This window comes from Triticum aestivum, chromosome 2D, assembly GCF_018294505.1.
Source record: "Triticum aestivum cultivar Chinese Spring chromosome 2D, IWGSC CS RefSeq v2.1, whole genome shotgun sequence".
Classification (NCBI taxonomy): domain Eukaryota; kingdom Viridiplantae; phylum Streptophyta; class Magnoliopsida; order Poales; family Poaceae; genus Triticum; species Triticum aestivum.
In genome coordinates, this window is record NC_057799.1 from 174,150,187 (window position 1) to 174,163,664 (window position 13,478).

At 45.8% G+C, this 13,478-nt stretch overlaps 1 long non-coding RNA gene across 2 annotated transcripts; it reads right to left on the reverse strand.

Moving 5' to 3' along the window:
• Positions 1-7,241: 7,241 nt before the first annotated feature.
• Positions 7,242-8,229, reverse strand: LOC123049123 (uncharacterized). Of its 2 annotated transcripts, none has more exons than XR_006423449.1 (3): positions 8,043-8,229; positions 7,867-7,943; positions 7,242-7,298 (listed from the first exon to the last, which is right to left on the reverse strand). It is a non-coding gene; the product is annotated as an uncharacterized lncRNA (long non-coding RNA). The 2 variants fall into 2 exon arrangements; XR_006423448.1 differs by having other exon boundaries at positions 7,245-7,292; positions 8,043-8,197.
• Between the last annotated feature and the right edge of the window lie 5,249 nt (positions 8,230-13,478).

Here is a 13,478-nt window from a genome sequence, read left to right on the forward strand (position 1 = left end):
CTTCAATGGAACGTACGCAGTTTTTTTTTCTTGAATGGCATGTGAATCGTGCACATACTCAATGACGGAGCCCGGGATGGGATGGTAGCCATGGACATGGTCGGCCCTTTTTGAAGACTGCTACACTGGTACTTTGATGTACATTTTTAAAAAAAAACTACTACTTTGATGTGTCATGTCAACTCGCAGAACGATGAGAAGCTTGCTTATTACGCCCTCTACATAGTGGGAGTAACTTAGCGCACTCCAAGAAAATTTTGCTTATGTGGCAAGTAGTTAATGAGAAGTGGTAACTTAATATGTTATTATAACATAGCGTTTCCCAAGACAAGATGAGTCTACAAGCTAATAAATGAAGCCATCTATAACATTACTACTATGTTACTTTGCACTATGAAGGTAGTAACATAGACTAGTGTCATATGCATGAAACTAGTAAGTATGGGAGCACATGATATTTCCTCGTCCGGACCGATCCCAAGTTGGCTTCTCACCTTCTTGGCCCAACAAAAACCCCTCCCCCCTCCCGCGCGCGCTTCCCGCCCTGCGCCAGCTGAGCCCGCCGCTCCATATTGATGGCAAGTCAGGGCGACGCGACCTCTCACTACTTCCGCCGTTGAAGCGGCGCACCGACCGAGGGCACCGCCCGCTGCACGCCCGGCATTTCAGACTACACAGTGGAGAGTAACTTTAGAGCAAGTACTACAATTAGGTGACATAAGCAGGCTATAAGGATTTAAATATAGTAGTTGTGCTTAGTTGAAGGATAGAGAAGAGGAGAGAGAAGACAAGCAGGCTGAAAACTTGTAGCCGGTTGTAGCACGAGCTCTGTCGGATTCGGGGTTCTGCAGACCCTTGAGAGGTTTGAACTCTGGGGTGCGTGCGAAGAACTCTCTCTCCCTAGTCTACTGTAACAGCCTGGCTTTTGGCCCTTTTCTTTTTCTTTTGATTTATTTGGTTTTTGCTCTGTTTTTATTTTTGGAGTGGTTCTGTGGCCTTGCCACCTGGGAAATCATCCTCATTCCCCATCCCAAGTGGCTCATCATTCTCAAAACCTTGCCAAGATCATGTCACTTCACTCCTTGAGCAAACCCTAAAATTCTTTTCTCGGGAATATTCCTTTTTCTATTAAAGGAATAACCTTGTGTGCCATAGGTTGTGAAGCAACCTATGTTTCTGTCCATCCAAAAATTCCCAAATCTATCTATACCTATACCTACCTATACTAATTACAGACTTCTCAAAAATTACCACGTTAATTAAAAAATTAGAGCCGTTCATCTGGTGGGACCGAGTCATTACGGTGTAGATTAACCCATAGAAAATCTATCTATACTAGTAGAATGCCCGTGCGTTGCCACGGGCTTTAAAAATTAAGATGCTACCCACGGAGCTGAAGTAATCGAGAATAACGCACATCTCAGCTGACACATATCATATATCAGACACAATAATACATTATTAACAGCTTTAATAAATATATGTTATTGAAACCTGTTATTGACAACTTTAAAAAACTACATATTATTGAAACCAATTGAACGCCAAGAGGGTTGTGATACCCATCCATGGGTGAGTGCATAATTCTGGTGGTGGTGGTGATGTACCTACATTGTTATCTGTATTTCTTTATCCTTTTATCGAGGCACAGAACAATTTTACTATCTTGCTCTTTTTTAATTCAAATACAAACACAATCGTAGAAATCTGGAGTTCAAGTCACTGTTCTCATTCCTCACCCGATCGATTTTCTGTGGGGAGCACGTTTGAGCCACCACTGGTTTCTAATAATCTTTTATACAAATGCACACCCCCTGATATCTCAACGTCGCAACCTTCTAGTCATGGAGATTACGCAAAGGAAGTTTTTTTTGCCATTATCACTTCTTTATCTAGTAGTAGATGCCATATTTTTACGAAAGTATGACATAATTTTTTAGACACATACAATGATATTGTTTTCATTATGAATAATGCATTTGTACATAAAGTCGTCCAAGTTTGGTTCCACATTCGCCGAACATCCTATGAATTTTCGAGATTCGGTTACACAACCAAGCATGGCATGATGTGAGAAAACCAACAATGATGTGTGCTTGAGCATCTTTCACCATGAAAAAAGGCATTTTGGGAGTCTTGATCATCACTGAGGGTAAGTTGATTGATGCATTGCGGAACCTTGAGCATTTTTAGAACCCAGAAACCTGGACAAAGAATTTGAACTGTATGGACGAAGAATTTGAACTGTATGTACCAATTTCATAAGTGAGGCCCTGATATTGGCATGTATTTGTGGTGGTTCTTCAAGTATGGCTGCAATGCAAGTTCTATTTATATGCAAAAATGTAGTTAGTCCCCTAAAATAATTACTCTATTCACATGAATTTGACAAGTTGGAAAATACCTTGGGCGGTTCTTACGATAATGTTTCCAATGGAATTGCTATCAAAATTGTGTTTCCAATATACCTCCTTCACCGCCCTCTTCATATTCTTATGTAGCAAAACTCACTACTTTATGTTAGCATAACTTAACTACTAAAGTTGGATGTATGGCATGCACAGAATTTAGATAAAAAGCAAAACAGTATTAAAAAAGATATCGACAATATGCCCTAGAAAGAAAAATAATATGGTAGGCTAACATGAATGGAGAATAAACCTTCCTCTTAGTGCTTTTACCTGTGGGGTATATGTCTTTATTGGGCTTGGCCAAAATCTCAGTGGTCTATCTTGACTTGTCAAATGTACATGACTTGTGTCAGATTCAAGAAGCCTTATTGCCTATCCACCCTAATTGTAAACAACTTTAAATATTATTCTGCTTCATAAGTTCTAGGAGTTTAAAATGTCATAGTTCTCAAGATGCTGAAATATAAATTTCATAATAACAACAAGGACTCAAACCCTACCAAGCAAACTTTTTTCTTTGTTCAGAACAACATCAATAGTTCCATGTGAAACACAGTTCAAAAACATGACACATTTATTATATATCCCAGAACATTAAAATAAATTGATGTGTGTACTCGTATTTTTTGGGAACAAGATTAAGCCCCCATCCAACCAGATGAGGTACCAACAGTTTTAGTAACATATTAACCCACTGGTGTTCTTAATCCTGAAAATCTGGCTGTGTACTGGTCCAGAAAATTACCTAAGAAATAATTGCAAGTGATAGCAGAAACCTGTGCCCATTTAGAAATGGTAAGAAAACATTACAAAGAGGTCATGATATATATGAAAAATGATTTGTACACTACAACAGATCACCATATACGAATAAGATTAGTTGAACGTAATTCAACACCCATTATGAGATGCTAAGATTTGAATCATTAACTATGCAATTTAGTGGGAGTTTGGAGTATCACATCTCTCATGTGCTCCGCAACGAGAACATTGTACATACATATAGAAAGAATCAGATCAATTTACAAATAGAATAAAGAGTGGTCATGGGAGTTCATGTTCGTTGTTCTCAGAACAAACAAATATGATCAGCAGTCCCTTACTAACAAATCTGAAACCGAGCATAAAATCGAGATCCAGGAGGTTGTTGGACTGTAGGTGATGACAGTTAAGGCGAAGGGGGAGACGATGATGACTCCCTAAGCCTAGAAATGATCGTGAAATTGTAGCTGACAAACTGCACTAAGATCCTTGAATTTATTTTACTTGTCATCCGTCTACGTACATGCAAATAAACTAATATGTTGGATCTGATCCATGATGCATAATCAGTGTGAAAGTTTAGTCAAGAAATAAGAAGAGTGTATCGTCTGAGATGTGCATTACTAACGTGGAGGCATTCGGCAGGCTCATGTCTCCATCAGATAAAGTATATGTAAACATGACTAGATGACAATTTTCATCGCAAAATGCCTATATCAAAGCGAGCAGTATATCAAACTGCTTACTTGCCGCAAAGATGAGATGGTCAGCACATAAAGGTGCTCACAAATGCTGATGCCGTACTTACATCAGAACTCTAGCCTCAATTTCTCAAACAGAGCTTCTTTCAAATAGTCATGTTGCATGCATTTATAATCAGAGAAGTTGTATTGGCCCCTTGATATGAGAAAAGGCAAGGACAGCAAGTGCTGCAGAGTACCCTCAACAAGAAGTAACTATTATACTGCAATAAATAAACCTCTACAATTGAGTAGAAAGTGACAAAAAAAAGGAGCGCTCCATCTGCCTGACCTTACTTTTTAGAAATGTCACAAGCTGCTTATAAAAAGTTTAAAACAACTTACGTGCTAAGAGTACAAAATAACATCTACTCCCTCTATCCCATAATATAACATCTTATTACATCAAATGTAATAAGATCTTGTATTAGGGAACGAAGGGGGTACCATCTTCCGGGTGTTTGGATTATAGAGCTCACCAACATAGGCATTCGGCTTTACGGCCAGCACTGATGATAGGAACTCCTCCTGTGCTTCAGCTCAAATCTCTAGTAGCTGAGTTTAGACCCATCTTGTTACTAAACAACTTCGTGCCACCAACCAAACATCCCTGCCACAATCATGGCCTCATATGACACAGTCATAATTCACACCCTAGCCTTGATCGTGCATGGAGCTGCGAATTGGATTTGATTACTCACAACCATAGAAAAGAAAGGGAAGACTAAAGATCAAATCCACCGGAGCAAACAATAGATTCTTCAGCAAAAGGTCGTCCATGGTTGTCGGATGGTTTATATGTGAGGAATCATTGTCGATGGACATAAAAAGTCGGGGCATCGTCTATGGTGTACGAGATTGATTGGACTGACCTTGCGACACCCTCAGGCCTCAGGTATGGCGATGTGCCGATGTCGATGGCCAGCTCGGAGCCCATATCATGTTACAACAGCGCCGAGTACCTGGGCACGATGTCCCGGCGTTGCGGCCGCGAAGGCCGCAGTGACATCAAACAGCTTCCTGAAGCCGGCTGCACCCAGTCGTGGGCTGTCGAACGCAAACACCGTGATCGGCCATTCTCGGCGATGTACAACGCATTCAGGGTGGCCAGCTCCGCCCCGAGGCTGTGCCCCATTACCGAGATGCTCACCTCCTCGTCCTTGTACGTATCCAGCAGTTTCTGCACCTCAGTTATCAATGAATCCTAGCTTTCCCTCCTTCAAGAGGTACCACACTCAATAGAAAACATGAAGTACAATAATAAGTACAAAGAATCTGTAATCCAAATATAAATATGTGACTTGTAAATAGCAATGACAAGTGGATAAAGCATATGTGCAAATTCTAAGACACTAATATACTTACGCTCCAACTCAAATACTCAATCAATGGGACACACAAGAAATACATCGACTGTAATAAATAAATGAGCATTGTTTCTGGACAGCACCAACAATATCCCTCTACCTCCCCTTCAATTTTTAGATTCTGAATTAAGTTTCTGGTCTGGAATTAGAAGCCATATATTCAAAAATCCTCAGCAATGAATCAAGCTGAATAATATGCACCTTTAACTTGACGTCCGTTCCTCCATCATTACGCTTGTTACTCAGTAAGATTTTATTATCTCCATTAAGGTGAATGCAACAAACTGTCTGGCACAAAGGTCTCTAAATTAGAATGCTGGAATAAATCCATGCATGAAACTATTGTCTTAAGACATTGGCACCGAATAAACACCAGAACTTAATCAAGGTGCACACGAAGGCCTCAAGTAGGAAGGAACAAAAGATAAAGAAGTTTAACCGCGCTAACACATAAAGAAAAGATAATTATGAGGTGAAAAGAACTGAAAATCTAAGTAAATTGTACTGACAGAACCATCGGCATGCATCTTCCAGTTTGTACCACTCATGACCCCATGCCGGGAAAATCCTCCCTCTCTCATGCGAACCAGACAAAAATAGTAAAGACAAAAGTTTGACCTTCATTACATTAAGTACTAATTTGACTTTAATTGTAAATCTTAGCAAAAAAGGAACTAACCTGGTTGATTTTTCCTGTTTTTTTTCGTTATCGTTTTCGATAGTAGAACCCGATCCGTTTTTGGATTGAATGGACAAAAGGCACTAACCACACCCTTGTTGAACTTGAGAAATTGTACAATTGGACAAAAGCAGATTATAGATTCATATATAAGAGAAAAGGAAGACTCAGTCTAGTTGGAGCTATATGCATTAATGCATGGATGTCCTCCACAGAATCTTTGCACCTTTTAATTTAGAGTATTTTTTCTTTAAGATGTCAACCATAAAGTAGACATGAACTATATACACACTCGATATTCATTACATGAATTAGAAGTAGAAGCGCTACTTCAGGGCAAAAAAAAGATATAGTACAACCGGTTCTTCTATCTATATCTAACCATGCATCATTAAGCTAAAAGTTTGGTTCATATCGGTCTCATCAGATGACTCATGAGATTGCCATTTGAGGATATGTGGTCTGCTGGGAACACCGGCGGCAGCGGTGAAGCGCACGGTAATAGAATAGTCCTGTGTGACATATGTTTTCTTGCATTGTCCTGTGTAACAGGTTGATATTTCTCTAGGAATGGTAGTAGAAAGATTGTGTGGTGCTGATATTGAACTTATAATAAAATTGAGTTCTAGAAACAATTCCCTACATTGTCTCATTAGTAATCACACCAAGAATACTTATCCTCCTATAGATCTGAGTTGACTCTGTGTTTTGGTGTGCAGAAATTGGTTACCGGTAGGAAATAATATAACTAATCGGTATCTTGAGTTGCAAAGAGATCACTCAGAATGGTGCCTGATATTATGCCATAAAGAACTCACATTTTTTATTGTCCCTCAGGATATGTACGCACCTTTCTCTGCTAGATGCATGCACAATTCTGAATTAAGAACAAATGGCATGTTAATTAGCTATCGTACAAATGCTTTTCCGAGGGAAGTCGATTATGCATTAAAAAAGCACTCTATGATGCTGTATAAATAAAGTCATGGACGGGAAAGCAATTTTTGACCCCGTGATTTCTCTGTACATTAGGCAATGCCATGAAGTAATTTTTTTACAAAGAGGGGAGCCCATCAATTTCCCTACTGGATTTTCTGGTGTCCCGTAATATAATAAGTTCTTTGCTGGAAAAAACATACAAATAATTAGTTACTCTATTTGTCCCGACGTCGTGGACTATGTCTATAGTTTAATTTAATTTCAAAATGGAACCGAACGACAATTTCTATTTTCTACAGATAAAACATGGTGGCTTTAGACCAACATAAATATGTATACCTTCATTTAGGTTTCAGTTCAAAGGTCTCAATGCTCCAATTTCTCATTTTGAAACCTGAAACTGAAAGGAATTTAACAAATCAACATAGCCTTGTGGAACCTTGATCTTAGTTGCATTAAGCCAATCAGAGTAAGAATGTAGCTTTGTATCCTAGCTGTGTACATCTTCTCTAAAAGTAATAATAAAGGCTACCATGTTCATTCAAGAATAAAAATTCCCATGTCAGGATAATCTTTCAGTACAAAAGCTTGGTGCATTTCCTTTAGACACACTAAAAACCGACCACTGTTATGAACTTCAGAGATGAACACTTGATTCATAATTTGGTTTGCCATAAACTATAAACCAAAAGATTTACACATTAAAGCAGCAGTGGGTAAGCATATGCTGGGTTCTAATAGGAGAGGAGTGCTTAGGAAAGAAAGAAATCGTAGCCATATTCAGATTCTTCCATGACTGTTAAATTTGAAGGAATAACTTACTGTATCAAAGACTATAATTTCATACAGAAGACATATCATGTGGAAACAGAAATATATGAGTATGGCAGGTGGAACCATAGATCACAAGAAACAAATATTAGTTTAGTTGCACTCATATCATCAAGGGCATTGAGAGGTAACCTAACCTTGGAGATTGCATTTTGCTTCACCCAGTCCTTATGACTTCTCAATCAACCTTCCACAACTCTTCTGCATGTGCCGCCTGCAAACCGAGGAGAAGACAATGTTGGGTGGCCATGTGTTAGAGTGAAGGCGGATTAGGGAGAAGCTTTGATATGAAGAAAGCTCGTGAAACACAAACCTGATTGCCATTGTATCTCATGAAAATATACTTCTGATGAAAACAAATATTTGCCATCGTTGTACCTGCCTCTCAAACAAAATATGATATGTTCTAATGAAAACGAAAGAAGATGATATGCATACCCCACAGAGGAAAATCATCTTGATTGTAGAAAAAATAGGGGGGCAACGTATTCATCAAAATGATACAGTACGAATTAAGCCTATAAGATGAACAGAGTCTGGAACTCTGGATCCACCATTACCGAGAGATCCATCCATCCCCATGACCCGAGTCATAGACCAGTACTTCTCTCCTTCCGCTCCTCTTTTGCCTGGATCCAAGCCGCCAAAAAGGGATCCTGCCAATGCGGCGGCGGCGTTTACCCGGATGGACCCGAGTTCGGATGTCTTGCACTGTGAGTCAGGGAGTCTGTAGGAAGTGGCGGCGGCGACGAGGGCGCAACAATGCAATCCTCGTCTCCACGTCGTCACATCCACGACATCATCAATGCATGGAGAGGCAGCCCCATCGGGCGTGTAGGAGCCGACGGCCAGGCACGGAGGCATCGTCCTCCGCGGGTGATGTGGTGATCCGATCATGGGCGGCGGCATAGAGGGCGCTAGGCATATCCATGAGGCGCTGGCGGCGGCCGACGTGGCGACCCCGTGTCCCGATCAGGCGCCCACGGCCGAGGCCGAGGGTCCCTTCTTGTCGGTCATGGATGCCATGGCGTTCATGGCCCATGGCACATGAGCTCCACGCCCGAGCAATTGCGATGGGAGATGGCGGCGGCATGCGGGAGGGGTGCACCGTGCGAGCGGAATGGCGGCAGCGGCGTACGAGCGGAATGGCGGCGGGGCGGAGGATTCGGCGGCGGTGGTGGCAACGATCGATGGGAGTGGGCAAGGATGGGGATCGATGGAGTTTTCTCGCGGCGGCGGCGGAAACGATAGATGGGATCGATGGGAGTGGGCAACGAAGGATGGGGTCGATGGATTTTTTTTGTTGGGTGTGGGTTTTTTTGGTGGCTGCATGGGATGGGGTGGGGGTGGGGGAGGTGACGAAAAAAACCAGCGAAAATAAATCGCGGAGACTATTCACCAAGTCGTCCATTAGGAGTAGAGATCTCTACCTACAATAATAAATCTATCTATATATGTACCTACAATAATTACTGTTTGAAAAAAACTATCAATGCAAACCACGTTACATACCCATTGTCAAAAAATAGAGTCCATAATTGATCATTGTTAAAAACTCAGAAACCACGTTACAGCCCCTAAAAAAAAGAAACCACGTTACAGCCGCACCAGATTAGCCGAAGATGTCGCGGTCAACAAGCCACCAGGCCATTAGAGCATGAACGTCTACACCAAAAGCCTCGCTCCTCGACCGGTTCTCCTTGGTCTCCTCGACCTGTATGCCGCCGCCGCCATCCAACGATGCCGCCGCCGTCGATTCCTCCATGAAGCTCAGGGTGGTGCGTTGTAGCACTATGCGATCCCGCCGCCCCTGCCGTCCATCATCGCGCTGTGGTGCCGAGCGCCTCGATCTGCAGGCCATGGTCGTGAGGTACTTTAGTCGCTCTGATAAAAGGGCCACACAATCCAATCAATCCTTTTGCCAATCCTTCTCCGTGTCATATCAATTCCATCTTGAAGTTCAGGTTCCCATCAACTGATCAGAAAAAGGTTCACAAACTCACGGTCCAATCCCGAATCTCCCCAATCCCTTTCTTTTTTGGTCTTTATAATAACCACATATTTCGGGTTGTGACTATGCAGCATGCCAACATATATCTTTTTAGGCCAGGATCCCTACTCTATTCTTCATCCGTTCAATTCATCACAGAAGACAGAAGCATCCAATCGGCTTGATCACTAATGTTTCGACAAGAAAAAAAGTTGGATGTGTACATGTCTATCCATAAGCGGTCCTCTTGACTCTGTCTGATTTTGGAAGATGGAGCATGCAAGTTGGTCTGGTCTACATAACTGCATTGCTTCTGGTGGCACCACACAATCTATATGGTAGGCCTTCCTCAGGCTAGCCCAGTTTACTTTGATGTTTATAGGAGGTCTGAATTGTATATGGTATATGTTGCCCTGTGTTAGCTAACCGGATTAGTTTTTTTTTTTGCATGGCCAACTCAATTTTTTGATGTTGTTTCTTACGTAGCAGAATTGTAGGATTCGTGTTTCTCTCGAGTACATTCTAAATCTCAGATTAACTCCATGGCAAACCATCCTTCCATTCAACAGAGGTACGATGCTTGGAGTTTAAATATTCTTTGATGTGTTAACTACTAAATTGTGCACTTTTGTTGTTGTTAGATCGGCTGGTAGTCAGATTTTAAAACTATTGGCCATACATAGTTACCTTCACAAGTACGAGCTGCACATGCATATTTTTTTTTGCAAATGTTTATCTCTTAAAGGTACAATCAATTTCTTTCTGCATCGCACACATAAGGTTTTTATCATTTGTTATTGCCCTAACTATGCTCTACTATGCAACACTACACTTCACTTAAGATTTTTTTGCTGCTAACTATGGTCACTGTTCTATGTAATATTTTTGCAAATATGGTCAATGCATACTATTTTGCGTAATATTTCTGCAGCTTCAGAGAAACTATGTGTATGTATCTACATCATTCATAGGATGACAATGTTTAGTTCTCTGGCTAGCTCTTTTTAGTGCTGAGCAGATGTTACGATAGGAGTAATTTTCATTCATGAATTCACATGCTACGATGCAATGTTACATACGATAGTTCTTCCAAGGGCCGTTAGAGAGGAAAATTTGAAGATGACAGTGTGTTGACTTATTGAAAATCACTAATCTCTACTAAACATTTTAACATTCTATCCTACCCATCGAAATGCTTTGTAATTTTTACTATTCTATTTAGAGACTTCCTTAATTAGAGCTTCTACATTAATCCACATGGTTCAAACTATCTTAATAGTTAATCTATGTAACTGAAATATGTTAAACCAATGATTTAGATAACTCTTGAAGTGGAAAAAAGATCCAACCTACACGTATACAAACCACGCCACATTAACCCAACGATTTTACTTATAGGAAGTTAATATATAATTTACCTGTAGCAGTCGGATGAAGCATGAGATGCGCTCATATGCCACGCATGACGAGTCGTCCTCTCCTTGGTCTGTCCTGTCCTTCTTGAGTCATCATCCCCTTAGTTTCTCCTATTTGCCTTATTAAGAAAAAAATGATCGTCATCTCTCTCTACATCTTTCAGAAGATGTAGAGAGAGATGACTCAGAAATGAAAAAGAGGGACTCTAAGACAGATGGCGCACGCTCCTGCGATTCCGCCTTCGGGCGACTCGCCGACGCCCCAGCCTTCGGCCGCCCCCGCCGCCTGCACCTCGCCGCAGCCCGCCCCGGCGTCCCCGTCTCCGCCGCCTGCCGCGCCCTGCCCGTCCTCCCCTGCCGCTCCGCTTGACGCTGCGCCGCTGCGGATCCGGTGGGCCGACCTCGCAGATGACGACCCCGTCTCCGCCACCGCTGGAGCTCCCATCCCCGCCTCTTCCCCCGCCGCCTGGATCTCGCTGAGTCCGCTGCGCCATCCAGCGTGGCCCCCGTCTCAACCTCCCTGGCGCGAGGTTCGGACGCGGGCTCGCGGAGGCTGCGGCCGACTCTGGTGACGACCGGTGCAAAGGGCGGAGCTTTGCCGCGGGACGGGTCGCGCCGGCGTCGCCGCCGGTCATGGGGCGTCGCAGGCCGCTCCGAGCTGGGATCCGCCCGGACTGCGTGGCGCCCGTCTGCCCCAGCTTCATCCTCCCGTCCGGCGGCTCCTCGCCTGCTCCTACTGCCCCTCGGCTCCTCGACTACTCCCTCTGCTCGTTCCTCGCCGTTCCGCCCGTTTATCGCGCGCTTCAGGACCTCCGCCCTCCAGGTACAGGTGCCCGGCCTGCTTCGGCTGCCCCGGGTGGCCCCGACCCCCCCTCCCCGGCCTCCGGGACGGCGGCGGCGCCGGCATGTCGAGGGGAAACCCTCCGCGCTGGTACCCCTCCCCCTCGTTCCCTGGACCCTGGGGTCTTGGGCCGTGACCCGGTAGGCCGCAGGTGGTGCCGACCTGCCCGGTGCGCCGTCCCCTAGCCCATGCGCCCGAGGGGGGGAGCCTGTTGGGCCGGCCTGCGGCCTCTGGGTCGGGTGCGTGCCCTAGGCCCACCACCACCGCGCCTGCCATCTGGCTCCCCTACGGGTTTCCTCTCCGCCCTCCCCCGCACTCAGCCGCCTCTCCTCCCCATCCCGCTGCTCTGCCGCTCCCCACCCCGACCGCGCCCGCCGCTTCTCCCCTCGGTCCCCTCCCCCGCCCCCTCCTCCGGCCATGTCCCGCGCTTGGGATGATGGCGAGGCGCGGCGCAAGCGTTGGTACGAGGAGTACCGCGACCCGCCTCGCCCCTCCCCTGACTCCCTCCGCCGCGAGGACCTGCGCCGGGAGCTTCGCGGCCACGAGCGCGACGCCCCCCGCCCGTCTGCCAGGGAGGATCGCCGGGACGCACGCCGGTCGCCTGACCGATGCGCGTGGCATGGCCGGTCGCGGTCCCCCCTCCTGCCACGGGTGGCCGGACGACTCGCCGCCGCTCCCCCTCTCTGGCGCACAGTCCCGACCGGGCTCCCTCCCCGTCCCGACAACAACGCCCTCGCTCTCCGCGCCCTCCCGCTCCGGATCCGGCGGCTCCTACCCGAAAATATGTCCCGCCCCACGCCTCCTCCTCGGTCGCTCCTGCCGCTTCGGGTGCCATGGGTGGGGGGCAGCCCCGAGGACGCCAAGGGACATCCAAGAAGAAGAAGCGGCGTGGACAGGGCCGGGCTGCGCTCAACCCGGCCGGGCGCAATCCTCCTGTCCCCGGCTCCTCTCCGCCCCCGGGTCCGGTGTCCGGCCTCCCCGGTCTGCCGTGCTTCAACTGTGGTGTCGTCGGCCATTCTCAAGTCAACTGTGTCAACCCCGCCTGCTGCTACATTTGCAAGGACCCCGGGCACCCCGCCATCCTTTGCCCGGACCGGCCGATCCCCGACAAGCTAAAGATGTATGGTCACGGGATTGAGGGGTTGGGGTTTTTCCACATTGAGGTCCCAGACATCTCGCCCCCCACCCCATCCCTCCAGGCGGTGGTCACGGTGATCGACGGTGTGGCTTCCCCCGAGATGATCGAGGTGGAGCTCAACCACCTGTACCGTCGCCAGTGGGATTGGGCGGTCACCCCCATCTCCGGCACCGTGTTCTCTGTGGTCTCCGACGCCGTCTCCCACGGATACGCCACCCGCAGCGACCAGATCACACTTGCCCTCAACAAGCTCGTCGTCGACATTTCCGAGCCGTTTCTCGACCCGAAGGCGGTGGCCGTTCTCAACACGGCCTGGATCCTCATTGCCGGACTCCCCGACATCGCGCGCTCTGAGCGTGTCATCC